The 24406-nt window shown below is 43.4% G+C and overlaps 1 pseudogene; it reads left to right on the top strand.

Annotated features, from left to right (window-relative positions):
• The first annotated feature begins 7409 nt into the window (after positions 1–7409).
• Rpl36a-ps12 (ribosomal protein L36A, pseudogene 12) lies at positions 7410–16798 on the top strand (annotated as a pseudogene).
• Positions 16799–24406: the final 7608 nt, after the last annotated feature.

The raw sequence follows: 24406 nt of genomic DNA, 5'->3' as shown, positions 1-24406 counted from the left end.
TCCCACATTCCTACGAACCGTTGACCTCCTGGAAGAAAACATGAAAGGAAGCTCACTTCCCACCACCCCTGTCTCAGGATGAGACACCTCCCTGAGGTGGGGCGGGTGGATGCCATTATCTTCCTCTCTCTCAGGCTTCCTGGATGTTAGTTAGCCCTCGCTTGCTTTGATCCACAACCACTGACTCTCGTCTGACCTAGCAGGCTCCCTGGACTCCTTGAGGAACAGACGGCCATAAACTTCCTGACCCACCCTAGATTCCTGGCTCTTCGGTATTCTGAGCTCTGAGAAGAATAGATACTTACCTCCTACAGGGGTTTCTGTTTTTCTATACTTTAAAGGTGTGACCTGCTTGGCCACCATCCTCTGGTTCTCACAATGCTTCTTGGGAGTATCCTGCCTGTTAGTTCCTGCCTCAGTTTCTCTTTCTCTGCTCTTTATGCCTGTCTAGTCGGTGCCACTTTCCTAAGTCTGTGTAGAATATTCACTTCTCTGTTTCACACTGTGTCTGCCTCTGTCTAGCCACTGGGATCAGACACGGAACACATAAGAGTCTATGCCCTCGAGGGGATTTTTGAGACTGAAGAAATCTTCTAAATCACAGATAAAATAAACATGTACTATATTACTTAGGAAGAATTAAATAACAGAAACAGTGAGCATGGATAGGTGGGTTGACGCTGTTGATCGGAGGCAAGTAGATGTAACAAGCAGTCTTACTGAGAGAGAATGTTGGGGCTAGGCTTTCTAAAGTTCTAAAGTTCCATGAACCTGTACTTGAACTCATACCTCAACAACCAAGCACAACATCTATGTAACATCAATACCCGGTTACACAAATATGCATCTTGACCTCAGCGTATGAAATTCCTTTATGCCATGACACTCACAGAAGGGCCATTTCTAGTAACAGAGTGGCAGAAAGTGCTGTGGGTCTCTCCCTGGTCTTTGGGGTAGAAAATATGAATTGAACCTTGGCTTTATGGCCAAGATATATGGGTGCAGGTAGAGAGAGCTGTGGTTTAACTCTCTCTAGACAACAGGTCTCATGGGGGCAGAGACTGATCGGTCCTATTCCCTGCTATAGCCCACTGGCTATGTCTCACACAGCACTAGATGGTATATGGCAGGTAGCATGTTAATACAGTCCTTGCTAAATAAGTGAGTTCAAAGCTGTGTCTTTGGTTTGCTTTTTAATTCCATTATTGCAGGAACATTACTTACTCTTTCAAGTGTTCAATTCCTCATATATAAAACTGGCATGCTAGTCATGCTAATACCAGTACTTGCTTCTAGAGTTGCTGTGCGGGTAAAATTGCAGTAATTCGTTAGCATGTGCAGCCCTTGGTACCGTGCCTAGAATGCATCGTCGTGTTCACTCAGTTTTTGTTAGCAGTGGTCCCTGTGGTCTTACGGGCCAATATGCAGAATCATGTGCTCTCCAGCCCAAAGAGACTCTTCCTCCCTCCCTCCCCTCTATCCCTCCATCCCTTTCTCCTCTCTCCCCTTCTTCTATCCTTCCTTCCTTTCATTTGTTCTATATTTAAAGTATGTGTATATGTATGTATTTCGGTGTGTATACGCCAACTTACAAGTGTGCGCACGTGTGTGTGCATGTGTGTAAACAACCTTGAGTGTAATTTTCGCAAATGCCATGCGTTTCCTTTGAGGTTTTTGAGTGTCCTTTGAGTCTTTTGGTAGATTCGAGTTCATCAATTAGACTGGTCTGGCTGGCCACCAGACCCAGCAGTCCGAGTGTCTCTACTTCCTTAGCACTGGAGTTACAGGTGTGTACCGTCACTGACGGAATTATATTATGTGGGTCCTGGGTATTGTCCTCAGGTCCTCACGCTTGTGAGGCAAGCAGGTTACCAACTGAGTGATGCTCTGAGCTTGCTATTATGGAACTGGTCTCTGTTTGCTTAGTAACTTAGTCCTATCAATCAAGCCCATGGTGTTGTGATGTCTGAGGGTGTGAATGGGAAGGGTGGCAGAAGGCATACAAGGTGGGAGTTGAAGGGGCCTGGGCCAGCAGAGTAAGCTCAGGTATTAGGACAGAGAGCATCTCTAGGCTCCCGAAGCTAGGGCAGAGGCAGTTGGGTTAGTAGGCAGGCTTGAGAAGAAGAGATGGTGAGCACCCCCACCATAATGTGGAGCAAGTGGTAAATGCAACAGAAGCCAAGATTCAAAAACATTTCTGTTTCTAGTTATCCCTGGTGGGTGGGTCGTGTCACATGTTGCAGTTTCTCTCTCATCTTTAAGTCCATTTTTCCTCCATGATTCAAAAACCAAGTACCTAGAGGCTCCTCTCTCTGTCTGAAGAGCAAGCTGTTTCTTTTCTCTCCTGACTGCTGAGCCAAGCCGAGGATCTCCTGGAAAGCTTGGCTTTTTCCAAAGTCAGCTTTTGTCTGGACTCTTTCTTCACAGCCCGGGCTCAGGCAGAAAGGCTTCTCATCCTGAATTCCCAGCATTCTCTGGAGCTGAATCCCTTCCCCCTTTGATTACCCTTCCATCTGGTCTCCCTTGTCTAGCTTTCATGAAGCATTCAGTATGGCTGAGAAACCTCTGCTTTTCTCCACTGGTGTGACAAGTGTCACTTGCTAACACAGGGGTATAACTGTCATTTTGTCATTCATGGTGAGTATAGACAGGCCCTTTAATACAGCCATACAGAAGGCACCATCCCTGATCAAACAAACTCAGGAGGTAGAGGCTTCTCTCTAACAAGTCCCTGGTTGGAAGCAGATGTTTTATGAAAGTCAGAGCCATCAAGATAGTTGCTAGCATTTATTTTGGACCCGCTGCACATCCATCCTGGTGCCCAGGGAGACAGCATGGCTGTGCAGAAAAGATAATGACCCTCATCAGCGTCTCTGATTATTTTGTGAGAATTGGTTCGTCCGAATGGCTTTTTTTTTTCTAAAGGGTAAGAACACTTAGGGTTTTAGAGACACAGCACCATGTTGCTTTCCAAAAAGGCTGGCTCACCCATTGCAATCGGCTGCACCCATTTTTTCATGCCTACATTGTTTACAAAGTTTGCACACACACACACACACACACACACACACATATATGTACATATATATGTACATATACATGAGTGTATATATATATACAAATATGTATATATATATAATTTGTCAGTTTTCAATTAATGGGTAGGTTGAATATAAATATTTGTTCACTATTAGAATAATACATTATCAGATTTGAAGAACTATTAACTAACTTTTTGTTGTTGACTTTTATATTTATTTTAAAATCTCTCTTTTCTCTCTCTCTCTCTCTCTCTCTCTCTCTCTCTCTCTCTGTGTGTGTGTGTGTGTGTGTGTGTATGTTTGAGGAGTGTTATGTAGCCAAGTTTGGCTTTGTATTTGCTGTATAGTTAAATTTCAATACAGTAAAATGTATGTTTTCTATGTACAGTTTTGCAGATTTGGACAGTTGATTACCTATAAACACCATCAAACTGTAAATAGCTGTCTTATTCCCTTAAACTTCCATGTATACAACTCTGGTGTAGTCAAACCCTCTTCCAGCCCACAGCACCTAGAAACTGACTTATCCTATGTCACTACAGGTTTTCCTTCCAAGGACAGTATGTCTTTAACAGAGCAAACAAAATTTAAAATCCAACTTAATGCTTGTCTTTCATGGGTTTTTGTTGTATTAAAAATTTCTTTGCATAGTTCCGAGTCACAAATCTTTTCTCCTACGTTTTTCTTATCTATCAGTTTTGGAATTTCACCTTTTTCCTTTGAGTATAAAGGACATCTTATTAAATTTTGTATAAAGAGTAAAAGTCATAGGTCAAAGTTCACTTTAAAAATGTGCATTTTCATTTATCAGAAGCTCTGCCTTTTTTCCTGCATAATTGCCTTTGCACCCTTGTCAGAATCATTTGGACATGTAGAGATCTGTTCTGTTCCTCTCTCTTCTCTGCTCTATACCCAGTGTTACATGGTATTGATTTTATTTTTGCCCATGAAAGCATGGCCAATGGAGTCGTGTAGCATATAAATTAGTCTGTTCTTTTTTCATTTAGAATGAGGGCCTTTGAGAATCATTCATGTTAGTCATTTCAGACTTTGGCTCATTTTTATTGTTCTGTATTGTCTCCATGGTATGGATTATTGGAATTCTCTTAAGTATTCATTTGAGCACCAACTCAAAGTTGGTTTGGATATTTTTCTTACTTTTTTCTTTTTTTTCAGAATGGGCTGTAAATATCTGTGAGACTTGCTCTCTTGGTAATGTTCAGCTGCCCATAAATCTACAATCTGGGGAGACTTGTTATATTATTAATATACACGGTATACTCCTTCGCCTACTTCTCTCGCCCTATCTTAGAGCTTTTAGCTTCTAGCTGAACCGTTCCTGGTTTAGAACTACCCGTTGTATTGTTTCATTTTAAATTTTAGTTTCAAGCTGCTTATCAGTAGTACAAAGGAATGTTTGAGTCTTTGGTTGCTAGCCTGATTTCTCTGTTTCCCTCTTGGAAGCTGCCTTCCACATCAGGATGTCCTGGCTGGCCACATGGAGACTGGAGGCCATGTGGCAGAAGACTGATGTGTCCCAGCTGAGAGACAGAAACAACTGCCAGATGTTTGAATGAAGCTACTTTTGTGTTGTAGCCCAAGCTGGGCTCTCAACGAAATGCAGTCATGTGGGTGAGCCCAGCTGCCATCACGAGGAGCTGAAGATATGACTATACAAGCCCAGAGAAGCCACACATTGTGAAATAAGCGATTGAGTTTTTTGCAGGGGATTTGCCATTAAATAGACAACGGTGTACAACTAAAACTGCTCAGGGGCCCAGCTCTCGGCCTCATGTCCATGAGTGGTGTGAATTAATATTTCTTACAGAGTCCAGTAAATACTAGTCAGACTCTGGCCTTGTGTTCCCAGGACTAACAGCTATTCTCCCTGGCTTCCTCCACAGTGGTGTGATCCACATAGCTTGCCTCTAGGTGAATCTATGCTTAGCAGGGTATGCTGACACCTTGCAGTGGGCTCATTTGCTTGATGACTGATTGTCTGCCTGGCTCCTGGGCCTTCAGCACAGCCCCATTTCCCTTCTTGACTGAAAGCCCTAGGAATGGCCATTTGGTGTCCCCTTCTGACACCCTGGGTGAGATTCTGTCTTCTGTAGGGACCACTTTGTACTGCTGTACAATGGCAGGTAATCCTCAGGCCTGGACCTCAAATAGAGTTTAAATCTTCACAGGCTTAGAACCTGTGGAGGGGTTTGGTTTTACCTGTTTGATAAATAACCTGGAATTAGTTAGTTTTTTTTAAATGTTTTTATTAGCTGTGTAGCCTGGCATACCTTTCATTTTCTTCACTAGTAAAATAAGGGCAATTCTGAATCAGGTGACACATGGGCATTGCTAAAGCAACCTGCCCAGCACATGGAAACTCCTCAAGAGCAGCTACTCGGTGAATGTTGACACTCAGAGATGGATAGGGCCTTTAGGCATGATTTAATTCATCACTTCCATTTTCTAGTGCTGGGAAGCAAAGTCCAGAGACGCTGAGTGACTTGCCCCAAATCACACAGCATATTACTAGTTGGACCGGGACTAATTTTCCAGCCTTTAGTCTTATGCTTCTCCCTCAGTAACACAGTTGCTGCTGTATTTAGAAAGACGTGGAGAAAAAGAGGAAAAGAATATCATTTATGAGGTATGTTTCTCATGTACATATATATGTATATATGTGTGTACGTGTATGTATATATGTGTATATGTGTATGTGTATGTATATGATGTATATGTGTATGTATATGATGTATATGTGTATGTGTGTATGTATATGATATATTTGTGTATGTGTGTATGTATATGATGTGTATGTGTATGTATATGTATATGATGTATATGTATAGTGTGTACGTGTATGTATATGATATATATGTATTATGTATGTATCTGATCTCCTTTCATTTCCATAACAACCCATGCTTTACCATCTCCCCTTAATAGCTGATGATGTTGGGACTCATAGAAGCTAAACTCTTGTCACAATTCCCTGGGCTACAGAATATGAGTCTCACCTCAGGCCTGTCCAGATCCCAGACCAGGCTATTCCACAGCCATGCCCCTCCATCATGGCATGCCTTTCCTGGGTCAGGCTGGGAGCCTGAGAAGCAGAAGAAAGAAGCATTTCTGTGGGGCCTGGCACCTTCCAGACTGTGTTCCTCCTTCACCCTCCAAGGCATTGGCCTTTCTGCAAGCAGGAACCTTTTATCCCTCCGTCTACACACACAATCCTTTTAGCTGAAACCAAAAGGCCAGAGCTTAACTGGAATTCTGCAAAACTGGCATTGAGGGGCCTGGCGTGGGCTTTGGGCAGTCACCCTAAACGTGATATGCACAGAGAGTGGGGCCCACGATGGTTTAGCAACTCCCTGTTCAGCAGTGCCCAGCCAGGCCTCCCGATCTAAACTGAGCCCCTAATCATTTTCCTGGCATTTGCTCAGTGGGATTTAATCTTCTAGTAATAAAAACTCATTCATTGTAGGAGGAGAAAAAACCAACCCAGTCCCTGCCACTCTTGGCTTTTGTGAGCACTTTGCCACCTGTCCTTTCCACCTTTGTGTCTGTGCCTGGGGCAAAGCCAGGTTGTTTTATGCCCACTGTCAAATTTTGGAGGCTCTGAGTGGACAGAGAAATGTGCTCACATTAACAGTGCCTCTTTTCGAGTTACTGGCAGCTTCTCATCCCATGCCCCGAGAGTGCTAATCCCACAAGCTTGACCCACATCTGTGGGCGGAGGCGTGGGAAGCCTGAAGGGGTGAGTCACTTAGACTGTCCTACCTAAGCACATTCTAAAGGCTAACCTCTGGTTACCTCACACCTCTTCAGAGTGGGTCACAATGCTTGCACAGAATCACATGCATACTCGTGTGTGCGTATGTGTGTGTGTGTGTGTGTGTGTGTGTGTGGTGTGTACATGTGTGTATGCAGATGTGCCTGCCCATGTGTGTACATGTGAAGATCAAAGTTTGTGTCTTCCTCCTTTGAGTCTCTTTCTCTATTGCTCAGCACCTCATTCATTCATTCATTCATTCATTCATTCGCTTCTTTATTTTTAAGATGGGGTCTTGTTGTGGGTTGCTATGGTTGTTTGTGTTTTGATGTTAATTTTGTTTCCTCAAGAGGGGCTGCCCTGATGAGATATGGATCAAGCACTCAGGTGATTTCAGGTGAACCTTCTCCCCATTTTAACTGGTCAAATAAAGATTAGAACCTGTGATTGGGCAGTGGAAGGGAAAGGCAGGCCTGGAGGTTTAAGAGAGGGAGGAGGGGGAGGAGGAGGGGGAGGAGGAGGGGGAGGAGGAGGAGGGGGAGGAGGGGGAGGAGGAGGAGACAAGGATACAGAAGAAGATGGAAGAAAAGGAGGTGGAAGGAAGATGGAGTAAACCATGTGGCCTGGAGAAGCCCCAAGTAGCAAGAGATCTCACACACGGGGTATAGAGCAGTCTACTGGTTTATCGGCCCAACCTAGGTGTAGTGCTTATAAATATTATAACTGAGTTGCGTGTTCTTTGCACAGGCTCTTTGGGGTTAGAGATTTACTACGACAGGGTCTCTCACTAAACTGAGCTCATTGACTGGCTAGACTGGCTAGCCTGGAACCCCTCAGGGTTGCCTAGTCTCCTGCCCCCACCATGCTCTCAATGCACGCTCCTCTGCCTCGTTTTTCTATGGTTGCGGTTGCAGGGAGCCCATATTCATGCTTGTGTGGCAACCACCTTTCCCAGGAGCCTCCTCCCAGGCCCTCAAGGGTTCTATTCCTAAGCTGTATTTAGACCCTCCCACAACCCTCTTTCCTTTCTGTTGGGGAGAGGGTGGGGAGAAAATATAACATGAAAAGAATAAAACCGAATGTCCCCAGGCTCTTCCCTACCCCAGCCAATAATAACAAACCGACTTTGCATAAACATATATATTTAACATTTTTGAGGCCCTTTCAGTTCTTATTTCCCTTCCAAGGCCTGCTGTTTGACAACTCCCACCGTGCACAGCGCATTATTTATACAGAGCTCGCCTTTGAAACAGATCAAACACTTCCATACTTCTGAGACTTTGGACTTTCTGTTGTTCTCCCTCCATGAAGTGCCCTCTATACCCTGCTTTGGATACCCGAAGCGCTGACAAAAATCACGTGTTCCTCTGTTTCCTTTCCCACTTGGGGATCTACTTGCTATTTGAAGCTTGGCAAGGACAACTATCTCCCCTTTAAGAAAAGCCGGTCTCCATACACCCACTCTCCCACCGGCTGCCCACTCACTACCGGTTTTGGAATCCTTGAGTCCACTGCCCTCCTATCCAACCTATCAGGGGCCGCTTCTCTTTTCCTGGAAACAAGTGGGCCTCAGACTCATCTGGAGACAGGATTTGCTGGACAGGGCTGAACCGAAGCATCCACAGGGCTCAGGGCGCTACAGGGTGATTCAGAATAGCCTGTGAGCTAGCCTGGATGCAGACTTTCCAAATTGCTAAGGAGACCCCTGTTGCTTGCCGGGCTCCACCTTGTCTGGCAAGAGCCAGCCTTCGACCTCAGGAAGTACTATAGCGCCAGAGAGCTGTGTTAGAAGGCTTCCATCAACTGTTTGCTTTTGTTCCTTGAGTGAATGCAGGAGCCGGGTGGTGGACATAACACTGGGAGTGTCTGATGCTGTTCTCAAGACACTTGGGTCAGAATTCCAGGCTGAACGGGGAAGAGGGGAAGGGGGAGGGGGTGGGTTGCAGGAAAAGAGAGAGTCCAAAATTCCCAGCCTCTCCTTTAGGCCAGGACTTCTGTCATATCTTTACGGGGTGCAGGGGGGTCGGTGCTTTGCTCTCTAGAACACACACACCCACATTTTTAATTTATGGTGCCATTTACACATTCCTGTTGTACAGTCATTGCTCACCCCTTTTTTTCTCACCGCACCATGTAACTTGTAATGTCATAATTTTCTACATCCTTCCTCTTGGCCTTCCCTTCACTCCCAGGCTTGGAAAACACCGAGATGAAGATCCAAGAGGTGTTTCCTGACCACTGTAGCTGATCGGAGCTGCATTGATTAGCAGTCCATGCCAGGTGCTTTCCAAAGCCTTGGCTCACTTTTGAATGTTCGTGGTAATGAGTGGGGGCTTCTAGCCTTGCCGATAACACATCTGCGTCCTCAAGCTCCTGAAGCAGAACAAGTGATGTGATTGGAAAACAGCCGCTAATGGTGTCCAAATCTCACCGTATCTACACTTATCTACCGTAATATTAATGTCACTTGAGTTTCTCTAGGCTTCACCAACTTCACAGTGTCCCTGAACGTGGGGTCACATTCAAGGAGATGACCAATCATGGATTCATCCCTAGAAGCGTGTCCAGAATGTGTCTTACCTAATGTCTGAACATTGCAGCTCTAAGAAGCATGGGTAGAGGACACATAATCCTTTTTCCCAGGAGGAAATTCTTCAGGTTCGAGGTTAACATTGTGTTGAAACTTCACCCCTCACCCCTCCCCATCTGCCTACTAATGTGACTCTGAGGAAGCATCACCAGAGAGATGCTTTTCTAAAAGCAGTTCCTTAGCTCTGCATAATTCTGCAGTGGCCTGGGCACAGACATCTGAGACCTCCTTCTTGCTGCTTATGGGTCTTTCCTCTTTTCCATCATGTGAGCAAAACTGTTTCTCCATCCTCCCCGGAAATGACTCCCAGAAGCCACATACCAGCTCATCAAACATACCCAGTTATAGCTGAACCCTGGTTTAACCTCAAGTTAGGACACCGTTAAGACAACAAATGTTTGGTTTAGCTCTCTGAAGTTTATGAAATCTGTTCACATTGCTTCCCTTAATCCTTCAAAGAACCCCTTGGAGCGCATGGTATCTTTGTCTTCATTTTATAGGGAGTAAAAGTAGAAGCTCGACAGGTTGGGAGATAGGGTTGTGGTTACTTGCCTAGAACTAGGGCTTTTCTGTCCTGGCATATGGAATGCTGGGCTCTCTCCTTATAAGACCACAGCACCCAGGATTGTTGCTGGAAACGTGAGTAAAATGATTGCATGCCTGTAGTTAGAGGTAGCTGCCAGTACCAAGAGGGATAAAGTTGGGCTGTTCAGGTAAAGAGTCTTCCCAAGAGCCTTTTGAAACAGCCTTCCTGTTTCTCGTACTATCCCGCACTTGGATGCCACTAGGATGTTTTGCTGGGTGATTTTTGGGCATCTCGTCTCATGCTTGCTGTACTGTAGGCTACTTAGCTGTAGGTATTATGTCTGTGCATCTTCTGTATACGTGTTGTGTGCAAACAGGTGTCCTGCTCTATTACTCAGAGCTGCCTTAATCCCCTGAAAAGGGGTCTCTAAGTACAACCTGGAGCTAGGCTGGCAGCCAGCAAGCCCAGCAATCCTCCTGACTCTGTCCCCTCCAGCACAAGGGCTACAGGTGCATGTGTAGCCATGCCTCCCAACATTTGACATGGGTGCTGGGGTTTGAATTCTGACCCTTGTACTTGTATAGCAAGTGCTTTTATTTACTGAGTCATTGCTCCAGCCCTTTGTATCTTTTAGTGCTCCAAAGTGGAACTATGGATATAGTAGATATCAGCAAGTATTCACACAAGGACAAGCGGTTTTTTTAGATTTCCACGTGGGCGATTCTGTGGTTGCCACCTCTTTCTCATGGGTATGGCATGATGGTGGGAAAGCCACAGGGAATAACACATCTACTGTTTTGACTCAGTTTCCATGTCTTTTTTGGCCCTCTATTGTAGGCTCACTGATAACAGTTGCCCCCAATTCACCAACGTTTCTGACTCCAAACAAATTCAGACTGGAAGTAGATTTACTCTCTCAGGGCTACTGCTGGGACTTGAAAGCCAGACATTTGTTCAGACTGTGGTTTTTGTGATCTAGCAACATGCTCTGATATTTGTTTCCCAAAGTGACGTCACCCCTTTCCATTGACCTAACTCACAGATCTGGGTCTCTTTAGTGGGCTTCCTGTGCAAAGGCATAGTCTTCTTTTAGGAATAGACACTGAGCCTAATTTATCCTGTGAGCTGACCCTATGTGACACTTGCTAGTCTTCTCCCTGGGTCACTGATTTTGATCTGTGAACCAGTTCACTGATGTTCTTAGACAGTTGTCTACAAATAACCTACCATCTGGCTGTCTGCTAGCCTCACTCTGAGAGGACAGACGGGATACTTACATTTCTCTAAACAAGTTGCCACTTGATTGGGCCAGTTGCTCCAGTCACCCCTGTGCTTGCTATGTCCTTTGGCCATTGTCACTCTCCCATCTGGCTTCATATTTGACTTTGCATCTGATAAAGACCCAGCTGTGCATACACAGGCTGGGGTTTGTTTTGTACTCTGCCCGTTCTGTGTGGCTAAGAGATGTTCCTAGTTCTGTCCAAGTCAGAAGTCCACAGGGTTTTATCTCAATGTACTCTTTAAGATAATTGGTGTGGAAAAAAGTATGACACTAACAAAGTACTGGATAAACAAAGAACTGATGATGGGTGAGCTCCTATTGATTCATTATTTCTGACTTTCCCAGTACTCCTTCCCACATTCAATCAAATATTGCCACTTTAAAAACTCTAAAGACATTTTCACTGCATTATCTGTTTTTAGGATACCATTTTTTTTTACTTTGTCTCTTAACAGAGTCCTTTACTTTTTGAGTTCAACTCTCCCCAACCCTCATTCCAAGAGTCAATCAAGTAACTGGATTACTGTCCTCCTGTAATTAGACATCTGTCAGCCACTTCTCGTTGCCTAGAGCTTGCTTCTCCACCTTGACCTTGTGACTCATATCTAAAGGAAGACATTCATCTTCAGGAGAAAAATCATAGGTTCCAGCTCACTCTCCTTTTAAAAACATGTGTGTGTGTGTGTGCGCGTGCGTGCGTGCGTGCGTTTGTGTGTGTGTGTGTGTGTGTGTGTGTGCACGTGCGCGCATGCAGTTGAGGCGGAGATCGCTGCTGCAGGCCTCTAGTTTTCATCACAGACACTTCTGCTGCAAAGATGGTCAACGTACCTAAGACCCAAAGGACTTTCTGTAAGAAATGTGGCAAGCACCAGCCTCACAAAGTGACCCAGTATAAGAAGGGCAAGGATTCCCCGTATACCCAAGGAAAGCGGCGCTACGACCAAAAGCAGAGAGGCTACAGTGGGCACACAAAGCCAATTTTTTGAAAGAAGGCCAAAACCAATTTTTCGAAAGAAAACCACAAAGAAGATTGTGCACAGGCTTGAGTGTGTTGAGACCAACTGTAGATCTAAGAGGATGCTGGCCATTAAGAGATGCAAACATTTTGAACTGGGAGGCCACAAGAAGAGAAAGGCCAAGTGATCCAGTTCTAAAACTTGTGTTTTCTGAGAGGAAAATACTGAAGCAGTAGAAAAATGACCTGCTAGAGAATAAAGTTATTGTTAAGGGTTAAAAAAAAAGTGTGTGTGTGTGAGAGAGATCGTGTGTGTGTGTGTGTGTGTGTGTGTGTGTGTGTGTGTGTGTGTGAATGTGTATACACCTCATGAGTCTTTAGAAGCTAGAGGAGAATGATGGGTCTTCAGGTGTCCTCCACTATTGCTCTCTGACTTACTCTCTTGAGGAAGAGTCTCTCATAGAACCTGGTGCTTGCCAATTTTTGCCAAAGCTGGTAACAAGCAAACCGGAGTCCCGCCCCCACAGTACTGGGGTTTCAGGTGTGAGTGACAATGCCTGGCTTTTTTATGTGACTGCTGGGAGTCTGAACCAAGGTCTTCAAGCTTGTATAACAAGGGCTCTCAACTGCTGACCTCTCTCCCAATCCCCCCTTCATTTTTCTACCATAATAAATCAAGTATGGAAAATGATAGTAATTGTAGCCCTATCCCAGAATTCATGTGTAAACTCAACACTTGCAAAGCTGGCTCCTGCACCTTCAGGGCCTCTAAGTATGCTGAACTCAGAGAACGGTCACAGTGAATACATGAAGTTTGCTTCATTGTAAATGGTGGCTTGTTTGTTTGTTCGTTTTGCTATATGATAAATGACCTTGGAGTTTGGGAGCATTCTTTGCAGATGCATCAGAGGAATGCTGATCTATAGGACAAAGTCCCATCCATAGCGCATCTTCAAAGTCCACAGTGACCTACTCACTGTTCAATGTTCAGCTTCATCTCGTGTCATAAGTACTGTCTCCGCTCAGAGACTACAGCAGTCCCTAGAGAGTGGCATGACTCTGATGCCAGGTCTTGAGCAATCGTCCTTCTGCTTGCAGACTCTTACCAGCACCTCCCATGCTCTCATCGCCATTTTACCTTAGATGTTACTTATTTCAGAAAGCCATTTCATGAATTCCCAATGTGAGGCAAGTGTTTCCTCCCTGAATGCCCCAGTTAACCATGCCCTTCCCTTACCACTCTAAGCTGCAGGTGTCTGTCTCCCACATAAGATTTGAGCTGTTGGTGGACAGGGACCATGCCGTCTTGTTGGTTCTCATATCTTCCACATCTATGAGAATGCAGTGCTCAGGAAATGATCTCAGTGAACGAATGAAGTTTAATGTTATGGTTACCCTCCTATGGAGGTGTTCCAAAGTCTTACCTTGGCAACCCTGTGAATGAGATCTTATTTGGAACTGTGTATAGACAGATGCCAGTCATAATGCATTGGGGTGGCAAATCCAGTAGCTTATAGTCTTGCTAGATGAGGGGAATTTGCAAACAGAGGATGATGTCAAGAGCAGACGTGGAGATACAAGAAAGAAGGACAAAGGCCTTCTCTTGGGACCTTCAGAGAAAGCATGGCCTGAAAAGTCCTCAGGGTTGGACTTTTAGCCTCTTACATGGTGAAAAAAGAAATGTCTCTTGTTTTAAGCTGTCACAGTTGTGTTTGCTATGGCATCCTTGAGAAACCAATACAGGGACAAGGCATGTCAGGAATATTGTAGGTTCTACCTTTTGGCTCCTGTACTCCACTTGGATAGATCTCCTCTCCTGATCTGCGAAAAGGCACCTTGGCAACCACAATCTGTGGACTCTCAGAAAAGGTGTTTGAAAATGTTTGATTGTGGCTTTCTTGAAATAATATATTTCCAAAGTTTCTAGTTTTCTTTTTCTTTTTATTTTTAAGGCAAGACAGGTGTTGGCTGTAATAAATTAGTAGTCCTATCTAGAAAAGCAGTGGGGGATGCAAATTGATATATAAAGGAATAATTTCATAATGTGATAATAGAACAGAAAGCCCAGTTCTTTAGGGAAGAAGAAAATATTGTGTTTGGCAAATACCCATAGTTATTACTTCCGGTTATGAGGCTGATGGGAAAGATAGCTCAGGTTGATAGCTGCCAGTAGGCCCAAAGCTTGGTATACCTGCATTTCTTTATTTTATGATAATTAATTTTTATCTCCTTATATTATCAGTAGATTTTGAGTAAAAGTATATGGAGATGACTGTCGGAGATCAAGTGAAAACATTTAAAGAAAAGCAGGTGATAGTTAAACCAATGGGATACAGCCCAGACGCATAGGATGGTCCTTGGTTTAAGAGTCTATGTGGATTCAGATCACAAGCTCAGCCAGAACTTAGAACTACTAAATGAAGAAGACCTAGAAATAGAGAGTTCAGAAATTTAAATTGTACATTGTTCTGAGTGGTGCAAAGCAAGCTCCTAGCATCTGACTGTCCTATCTGGGATAAGAAGCCCATTGCTGCCCCCTCCATGCTGGATGCTCAGCCCATCCATTAGTGACTTGTAGCTGTGTGCTTATTAGACATACTCATGTTGTTTTGTAGTAGACACTTGGAACCTTCTTGTCCCAATCTATACCTGTGGCTTTTGCTGCCATCTCCTCTCCTGCCTATCCACATCTTCTATGTGCTGTCCTCGAAGCCGTCTTCACTGCAACGGGCAATGGGTACTAAGTTTTTTGTTGTTGTTCAAGCCTCAGACTCTGAATGTGTGTTCCTACTTTAGATCCAAGCTCTCAGGCACTCTGTGAACACCACATTCAAGGTACACTGAGAACCCGGCAGTTTTCTACTGCTTCTGTTGTTAGTTCCCCGGCATACCTACATTGCTTTTCTCTTGGGTTCCAGCCTGGCATGCCTCTCTGCTTCTACATCTATTCCTCTCTCTTCCATTCTTCCAATTTATTTTCAAGACAGTCTTCCTCTTTGGACGTAACTTCTAAAGTTCACTAAGTCCACTAGGGCTCCCAAGTTTACTCAGAGTAACAGACAGTGCCTTCTGGCCCTCAGTGACCTCCCTGATCTCTTCCTGTTCCCTTTAATTACCTGTTCTAGCCACGCCGTGGACTTCGATGTTCCTTGTCTGTGTTAGACATCATTGTTTCACAGATATCACACTGGCGGTACTCACTTCTTTCCAGGTCTCTTCCAGGAATCGGTCATCAGTTTGACTCTTTCTGATTCTTCTGTTTATTCAGTACAATTTTCTCAATGAAGTCAACCATGACTGCCTATTTGTTTGACGATGGCAGGAAGGGAAAGTGAATCCCTTGCATTCTGGACAAGAGCCCTACCACTGAGATGTATCTCTACTCAGAGAACTGTCATTTTATTGTATAACGGTTAAAAAGTATATATTTAGAATTATCCAGCTGGACTTAGTGATCCCAGTTTTGTTGGCAACGTCTACGGCATCACAAACATATGTTGCCTTCTCTCTGTCAGGCCTTATCAGAGTATTGACTTGGGTCACATCACTGTGATAGAGTTTCAAAACAGCCTGCCTGGCCGGGTGCTTGCTGGCCTTGACTGCCACGGTGAACACAAGCATGTGGTCTTCTCTGGTCTTCATGGCTGATTCAGTGGTCAGGGAGGCAGGGAGGTGGGTATTTGATAACGGCATGGTGGACAAGTGAGTTCTCCTGGGCATGTTTCTTTTGGTATTATTTGTGCTGCCTCCAGAGCTTCAGGTTTGGGGGTCACTGGAAGGTGGGTGTCATGGGAATTTTCTTTGTGTTTTGTGGCTGTGGGTGCGTTTCAGCTCTGCCTTCTCAGCTTTCGAGGCTTTTGCTTTGGCTTTGGGAGGGGCGGGAGCTTCCTTCTTCCCTTCAGCTGTATCTTGGCGAAAGGATTCTACTCCCTGCCTTGATGCTTCTTCTAATCGTTGTCACTTTATCCTACCTCAGGCCTCACCGGACCTGTCAGTCATCCCCTAACAAGCTGTAACCGCTTACTTGTTATTTTTACCATGTAGTGAAAAGTTTTCAGCTCAAGATTTCTCTCGAATAGGTTTTTAACAAAGGTTGACCCTTGTTGTTGATAGGGATGGCGACTTTAAAATCATTGTTTAACTCAGTATGTTTTGCAAGGATAGAACTTTCCACCATCTTTTTTTTTTTTTTTTTTTGGTTCTTTTTTTTCGGAGCTGGGGAGCGAACCCAGGGCCTTGCGCTTCCTAGGCAAGCGCTCTACCACTGAGCTAAATCCCCAACCCCTCCACCATCTTTTAAATATTATCACTATTCTTTTTCTTATCGTTATGATGGCAACATGGCCCAATAGTGCTTATTACCTTCATTGTATGCAGCATCTAATTTTGGTCGGACATTTATACATTGTATAGTTACTTCCAAAATATCTTTAAGTCGCTTGAACTATTTAAATGTGACTGTCTAATAACTTCCTTTCCTCCTCAAACTTAAAGGGGAAAAAAATGAAACAAGACACACAGAATAAATTGTCTGCTCTCTGACTTTTTTTTTTTTTTGCAGAAGTGAAATCTCAAGCCAGACAGCAGAGATATGAAGTTAAAAATAAACCACATTATGTTTATAGGCCTTAAGAAAATAAACCAACTTTCTGTGAAGTTTTAAGTGGTTTTGGTAATTGTTTCAAGATGCCGGATGTTTCAAAGTAGACTGTAAAAACCCTACACGATGATAAAAATGCATTAGCTGGTACTTTCCTATTGAGGTTTTACGTTATAATAGATGAAATGTAGAAGCCCACAGTAAGGCTCTTGTACAATGGCATCTTTAAGCTTGGTGTAATCCAAAAGGGGAAGAATGTATGGAGTACTGAGTCATCTCCACTTTGCTGAGTTAGGGCTGGGAATAATGTATCTTAGCAGCTCCATTCTCTCCTTATCTCTTTAGAATGTCATAAACTTGATTCAAGAAAAATCCTGGAAGCAGACAAAAGAAACCGAGAACACTTATTTTTCTCAGCGAAGGGCTGCTGTGGGTGGCAGGAGAGAGACTTATTTTATAATTAGATGTCTCTATGTGCTGTTTGAATTTTTACCTTAGGCATATATTTTGGTGAAAAAGAAACAACAGAGACCCCAACTTTGCTTGAATTGTTCTCCCAAGTCCATCGCAGTTATGGGTGAATGCGAGTCGGGACTCCTTAGTGGTGGGAACTCAATTTAAAGAAGCTGCTATGGAGACAGGTTGCCCACTGGATCACACGGCAGGGAGGGGGTAGCTCACGGCACTGACAGGGGAGCCAGGCTTCAAGAGGAGGACTCAGGCCTGATAAACAGGATGTTCTTTCTCCAGTGCTCATCACCAGCTCTGCTAGTGTTCACTGCTCTGTGCATGGTGCCATCAGCTGCCACTTAGCCTCGCTTTTGTAATCTTAGCTGATGATCCCTAAAGAAAACAGCAATAACAAAACTTGCAGGCACACACACACACACACATACACACACACACACATGAGATTTTTCTCAAGTCTCCACTTCAACTTCTAACAATGTATCTAAATTGGTTTTGCTTATGTCACATGCTACTGTACTTCAGACACTTTGCTGGACCCAGGACATTTGCTCCATTGTGGCCAGGTTACGATCTCTACTGTTCTCTCTCTTGCCCTCTTTCATGCTCTCTAGCTTCTCTCTCTTGCTTTGTCTGTCTGTCTGTGCCTTTTCTCTGTCTGCCTTTTTCTCTCTGTCTCTCTGTCCCCCAAACCCTGTGCACATGTGCCTGTGGGGTCTTGGTATTCCGGGTGAGCACTCTACCACTGAGCTTTACCCCCAGCCTATTCTAGCTTCTCTGTTAATAGAGAAATGTATGAAAGTCAATCCCTTTACCTCTCTTCACTGAAGAAAAAAGACTCAGGGAGGGCATTATTAACTATAAATGTGGTCATTTACTTCTTAGATTAAAGAAAGGGCCAGGCGTGAGAAGCTGATGTACGGGTGAGATGACATAACTGCACCATGCAGACTGTTGTTGCAATGAAGAACTCAAAGTTATGGTGTTAGAATTCTCAAATACAGGTATGACTTTTGTAAGTCATGGTGGGGTAGGGCTCAATGGTAGAGTGTTTATCTAGCATACCCAAGACCCTGCATGCACATGTACACAGGTGATGGGGGGACAGAGAGACAGAGAGTAGAGATAGAGAGAAAAACACAAATCATTAAGTATTTAAAAACCTTTATAGTGACCTATAAGCAAGAGTTGGATAATTTGTGTGTGTGTGTGTGTGTGTGTGTGTGTGTGTGTGTTCGGTGAAAGACGGTTTACATTTTAGCCTCTGTCACTACTCAACTCTGTCTTTTCAGTATAAAAGTTGCCATAGCTGATATGTAAATGAATGTGGTTGTGTGGCAGTAAAACTTTATAGTACCAGGGTAGAATGGGTTGGATGCAATGACCACAGTTTGCAGACACCTGATTTATTATTATTATGTCTTTTTAGACAGCAACCACAGTGAAAACAGAAGCTCAGTTTATCCATGTTAAATCTGTTGAAAAGATTATTTAAATCAGAGACAATTTTAAGATGTATTATTTTTAGCCTCATGACAAATTACTGCTAGGGATAGGTAGGCACTATTAGAAGGTATGGTCCTGTTGGAGTAGGTGTGTCACTGTGGGTGTGGGCTTTAAGACCCTCCTTCTAACTCCTTGGAAGCCAGTATTCGGCTAGCAGCCTTCAGATGAAGATGTAGAACTCTCAGCTCCTCCTGCACTGTGTCTGTCTGGATGCTGCCATGTTCTTGCCTTGATGATAATGGACTGAATCTCTGAACCTGTAAGGCAGCCCCAATTAAATGTTGTCCATATAAGACTTGCCTTGGTCATGGTGTCTGTTCACAGCAGTAAAACCATAAAACTAAGACACTATGAAAAAGTATAAATATGCAATTCCTTGTAATTTATTTGCAAAAAATAAGTTTTGCATTACAATGATGGAAATGTATCAGCTCAGCTTCAATGAGTCTCTATGTAAATGAAGGATAAAAATGTTCAAATTGTATTATTATTGAGTAAACTCAGCCAAGATAGCCATTTACTTGGTTTTGTTAAAACCTCTAGAAGGGCTCCTCTGCCACAGTGATCACTGGGTGTGTACATGAACAGACCTTCAAATGGCTGTGACACAAAACAAACTAATAGTCTTCATTTTCCTTTCTTTAAGTTATCTTTGCTAGTGTACAATTTCCTTATGGCATTTTTGTAGATAAATGTCATTATGCTTTGCTCTAATTCCATTATCCACCTCCCTTCATGATTCCCCATCCTACTTCTTGCTCATATCTCCTCAGCTGCGCCCAATCTCCCTTTGCTTCCATGTCATGTGTACTCCACTCACCTCCTCTCCTCCTTTAACATCACTTCCTTTCTTCCCATAAAGAGATAATATAACATATTAAAAATAGTAACAGAACATATCTAACATTACAGGATTTTATTGCTGTAGAATTAATAACATAAGGGTCTTTTCCTGCTGTTTAAATGTTTGTGTGAGTTTTAACATGTCAAGTTAGCACATGTATATAATTAAGTAAATAAATACACACAGATTCCAGTGGGCATGCTGACTCTTTAAGAGTTGTAGTGATTATGGTTGAAAAGCTCTGGACCATCTGGTAGTAGGAAGGCAGTACACACAGTAGAAAGGCAGTGTGCACAGTGGAAGGGCAGTATGCATAGTTTGAAGGCAGCGTGTACAGTGGGAAGGCAGTGTGTGCAGTGGGAAGGCAGAGCACACAGTGGGAAGGCAATATGTACAGTGAGAAGGCAGTGAGCACAGTGGGAGGGCAGTGCATTCAGTAGGAAGGCAGTGTGTATAATGAGAGGGCAGTGTGCATAGTCTGAAGGCAGTGTGCACAGTGGGAAGGCAGTGTGTCCAGTGGGAAGGCAGTGTGCACAGTGGGAAGGCAGTGAGCACAGTGGAAAGGCAGTGAGCACAGTGGGAAGGGAGTGTGCATAGTGGGAAGGGAGTGTGCATAATGGGAAGGCAGTGAGCACAGTGGGAAGGCAATGCACACAGTGGAACACTTCTAGGCTGGGTATGAATTCTAGTTATTTCTACTTATTCTCAATCCCCAGTCTTGAAGATGCCATGTCAGATAAGTTGTAGAAAACATTTCTCATTTTACCCCATCCAAAGCCTCTTGGGTGAAAGTGATGTGGCTTGTGTCCTTTTTCCCTACCCTCTTTCCAGCTGGCACATTTCTCAAGATGCTTTAAGGGGCAGGTTAGGCATTTTGTTTGTATGGGCTCCTCTTCAACTCTAAAATTAGGCAGTAGTGCCCCAGGTGCTAAATAGTATTTAAGGGGATTTCTGTGTGTGTCATTTGTTGACCAAAAGAAAAATAAGCAATATAAGTGGCCTCTTAAAATACTTTATAGACATTAAGTCTCATTCGGTGGCGGTGTTGGCAGGAGAATATGGAAAGAGCAGGTTCAGAAAACTCTCAAACCACAGTTAAAAAATGTTACAGTGAACTGGTCATTATTTGAAGATAATTTAAGTATAATTATAGTTCTGGCTAGACCGAGAAGGATTTCCCTTCTCAGTGAGCCTGAACAGTGAATGAGTCCAGAGTAAGTCCATGCATCCTGGGACTTCAGAAGGCAGGTGGCACTTCCCATCCTGTTCTTTGTTGGAGCACAGACAACTGAACTGTACGCTGCTGATCCTACACCCACCCTCTCAGAGCTCTGCTGCTCTTGGGAGGTCACTGATGCAACTGTAGACTGTACAGGACCATGCAGAGGAGAAAACAGAGAGCCAGCAACACGTTGGGGACAGGCGCAGACGTGGCTGACTCTTAAGTATCTATCTTCTCTTTAGCTCCCTACACTTAACTTGTGGGATTTAGCCCTTGGCTGGTATGGCGAGGATATTTTTGGAGCTAGGCCCTTCCTTCTTGACTCCAAAAGCCTGTTATATCAGCAGACACCAATTCTGTTCATTCCAAATGACACCATTGTGTTGCTGTTCTCCTGTGGCTTTGCTGAGACTCCCAAGAGTCTCTGAAAGCCTCCCTTTATAATGCTCTCATTCTTCAACAGAATGAAATGAGTGCCCAGAAAGATAAAGCAACTTTCCCCAGCTCCTCGTGGTAATTAGGGAGAGCCATCAATCTGCTTTCTCTGAACTTTTCAACTCCTCACACAGTGGGAAAAAATGGTCCCAGAATATAAATGTGTGTGCTTCAGTTTGGCTTCTCAAATGTCCACAATTTAGCACAGGAGTTATAATTTTTCTCTTTTAAAAAATTGACCGAAACATGGTTTCCCACTAAGCATGATTGGAACTCTGTACCTATTTGGGGCAGTAGTTTACAGTGTCCTGATTCTGGGTTAGCTCATATTGGCTTTGATGTACAAGGCAAGGCATGTGATTCCCAAGAGTGTGGGTACTTTTCTGATGTTTTTGAAACAGTGTGGAGTCTGTCTATTTTAGGGAAAATTTCCTGGCCATGAGACAGTGAGCAACCATCCCTGCTACCTCCTCGTGAGACTGACTTCCGCAAAGCCATCAGCTTCTTCTCCAGCTTGCACATAGTCCTATAGGTTTGCAGTGTGCACCAGAGCCCCGCCTCACCATTTCCTTATCATAGATTTACAAAATACAAGCTAGAGGTAGCACAAATATCTTTGTTGTCTTTTTTCATCTATCAAATAGTAAAAATATACCGAGTACCTCCTGTGAGCTAGCCTCTGTGCTCATCCTGACCCTTGAGGGATTCCTGGTCTACAGGAAGAGGGAGATTGGTGAGATACAGGACACTTGAAGGGACACATTGTATTGGTTGCTTGTCTTGTTCCTGAGGCCAATGTCTGACAAAATACAGCTCAAAGAAGGCTCTATTTTGGCTCATAGTTCTTGACAGAAAAGTAGGGGATAGGAGGCAGGGAGCCATAAATGTTTATGCTCAGTTTGCTTTTCTTTTTTTTTTTTAAATTCAGCCAGGGACCCCAACTCATAGTATTGCTTATGTTTAATTTGCCCCATCTAGCTAACCCCTCCGAGACATGCACAGAAATGTTTCTTTGGTGATTCTTAATTCCATCACACTGACAGTCAAAATTAACCCTTTATAAATCATGACTGTTATTTTAAGAAGCATGTAAGTGATGGGCAACTTAGCCTCCCTCCTGGGAGGCCTGCTGTCATCAGGACAACCAGTTGAGATACCCATCCCCCAAAACCTGCCTGCTGGGCCCTGGGGCAAGCTCAAAAGCTGTATGAAGTCTGCCTGCCCTTTCCAGGCTCCAGTTTTTAAATCCACATCTCTACCTGTAATCCCAGATCTGCACTCTATTCCTAAGCCACAGCTCTGCCTGTCTCTCAGGAAGCCTTCCCCCACCCAGGACAATCAGGGACTACTAGCTCTATCTACAGTCCCAGAGGTCTGATACTACCAGGGGCTACCAGGCCAGCTAACACTACGAACAACCAGATAGCTAAAGGCCAGCACAAGAACATAATCAACAAAAGCCAGTGCAATATGTCATCCTCAGAAACCAGTTCTCCTACTACAGGAAGCCCTGGATATCATGACACACCTGAAGAGCAAGACAATGACCTTCAGTCTCATCTTATAAAGATGATAGAGGCCTTCAAAGAAGAATTAAATAAATTCCTTATAGAAGTATAGGACAATACAATCAACCAGGGAGAGGACTTTAAAGAGAAAGCAAATAAATGTAAATAAATAAAAAAAATACAGTCAAAGAGGTGAAGGAAATGAATAAAACTGATCAAGACCTGAAAATGGAAATAGAGGCAATAAAGAAAACACAAATGGAGGCGATCCCGGAGAAGGAAAACCTAGGAAAGTGAACAATTACTACAGATGCAAGAATCACCAACAGAGCATGAGAGATGGAAGAGAGACTCTCAGGCCTAGAAGATAAAATAGAAGAAATTGATACATTGGTCAAAGTAAATGCCAAATATAAAAAATTTCTAACACAAAACATTCAGGAAATTTGGGACACTATGAAAAGACCATACCTAAGAGTATTAGGAATAGAAAAAGGAGAAGATCCCTAGGTCAAAGGCCCAGAAAATATCTCTAACAAAATCATAGAAGAAAGCGTTCCTAATCTAAAGAAAGATATGGCTATAAATGTACACGAAACTCACAGAACACCAAATAGATTGGACCAGGAAAGAAAATCCTCCTGTTACATAATAATCAAAATACTAAATTTACAGAGCAAAAATGTTAAAAGATGCAAGAGGCCAAATAACTTATAAAGGCTGACTACCAGAATTGCACCTAACTTCTCAACAGAGACTCTAAAATCCAGAAGGGCCTTGACAAGTGTCTTGCAGATCCTAAGAGGCCACAGAGGTCAGCCCAGATTACCATTCACAGAACATTTTTCAATCACCATAGATGGAGAAACCAAGATATTCCGTGACAAAACCAAATTTAAACAATATTTTTCTATTAATCCAGACTTACACAGGATTATAGAAGGAAAACTCTAACACAAGGAGGGTAACTACACCCAAGAAGACACAAGAAATTAATCATCCCACGGGAAAACCAAAAGAAGAGATTTACACACACACACACACACACACACACACACACACTCACACACAAACTCATAATACCACCAACATCAATGTAACAGGAACAGTGATCGTCATCTCTCATTATCAGTAGACTCAGTGTACCAGCAAAAAGACACAGGCTAACAGTTGGATATTTAAACAGGATCCCTCATTCTGCTGCATATAAGAAACACACTTCAGCAACAAAGATAGACAGTGGCTCAAAGTAAAGGACTGGAAAAAGGTTTTCCAAGAAAATGGACCCAAGAAACAACCTGGAGTAGCTATTTCAATATCTAGTAAAATATATTCAACCAAAAGTAATCAAAAGAGTTGAGGAAGGACACTTCATACTCATCAAAGGAAAAAAATCCACCAAGATGACGTCTCAATTCTGAACATCTATGTCCCAAATGCAAGGGAACCCACATCCATAAAAGAAACATCACTAAACCTTAAATCACCCATTAAACTTCACACACTAAGAATGGGGGATTTCAAAACCCCATTCTCACCAATGGACAGGTCATTGAAACAGAAACTAAATGGGGGAAGAATGAAACTAATAGACTTTCTGATTCAAACAGACCTAACAGGTATCTACAGAAATTTTCACCCAAGCACAAAAGGAAAT

The sequence above is a fragment of the Rattus norvegicus genome, chromosome 5 (assembly GCF_036323735.1).
Source record: "Rattus norvegicus strain BN/NHsdMcwi chromosome 5, GRCr8, whole genome shotgun sequence".
Taxonomy (NCBI): domain Eukaryota; kingdom Metazoa; phylum Chordata; class Mammalia; order Rodentia; family Muridae; genus Rattus; species Rattus norvegicus.
The sequence above is the reverse complement of the archived record's forward strand: the minus strand, read 5'-3'. Positions and strand labels throughout refer to the sequence as shown.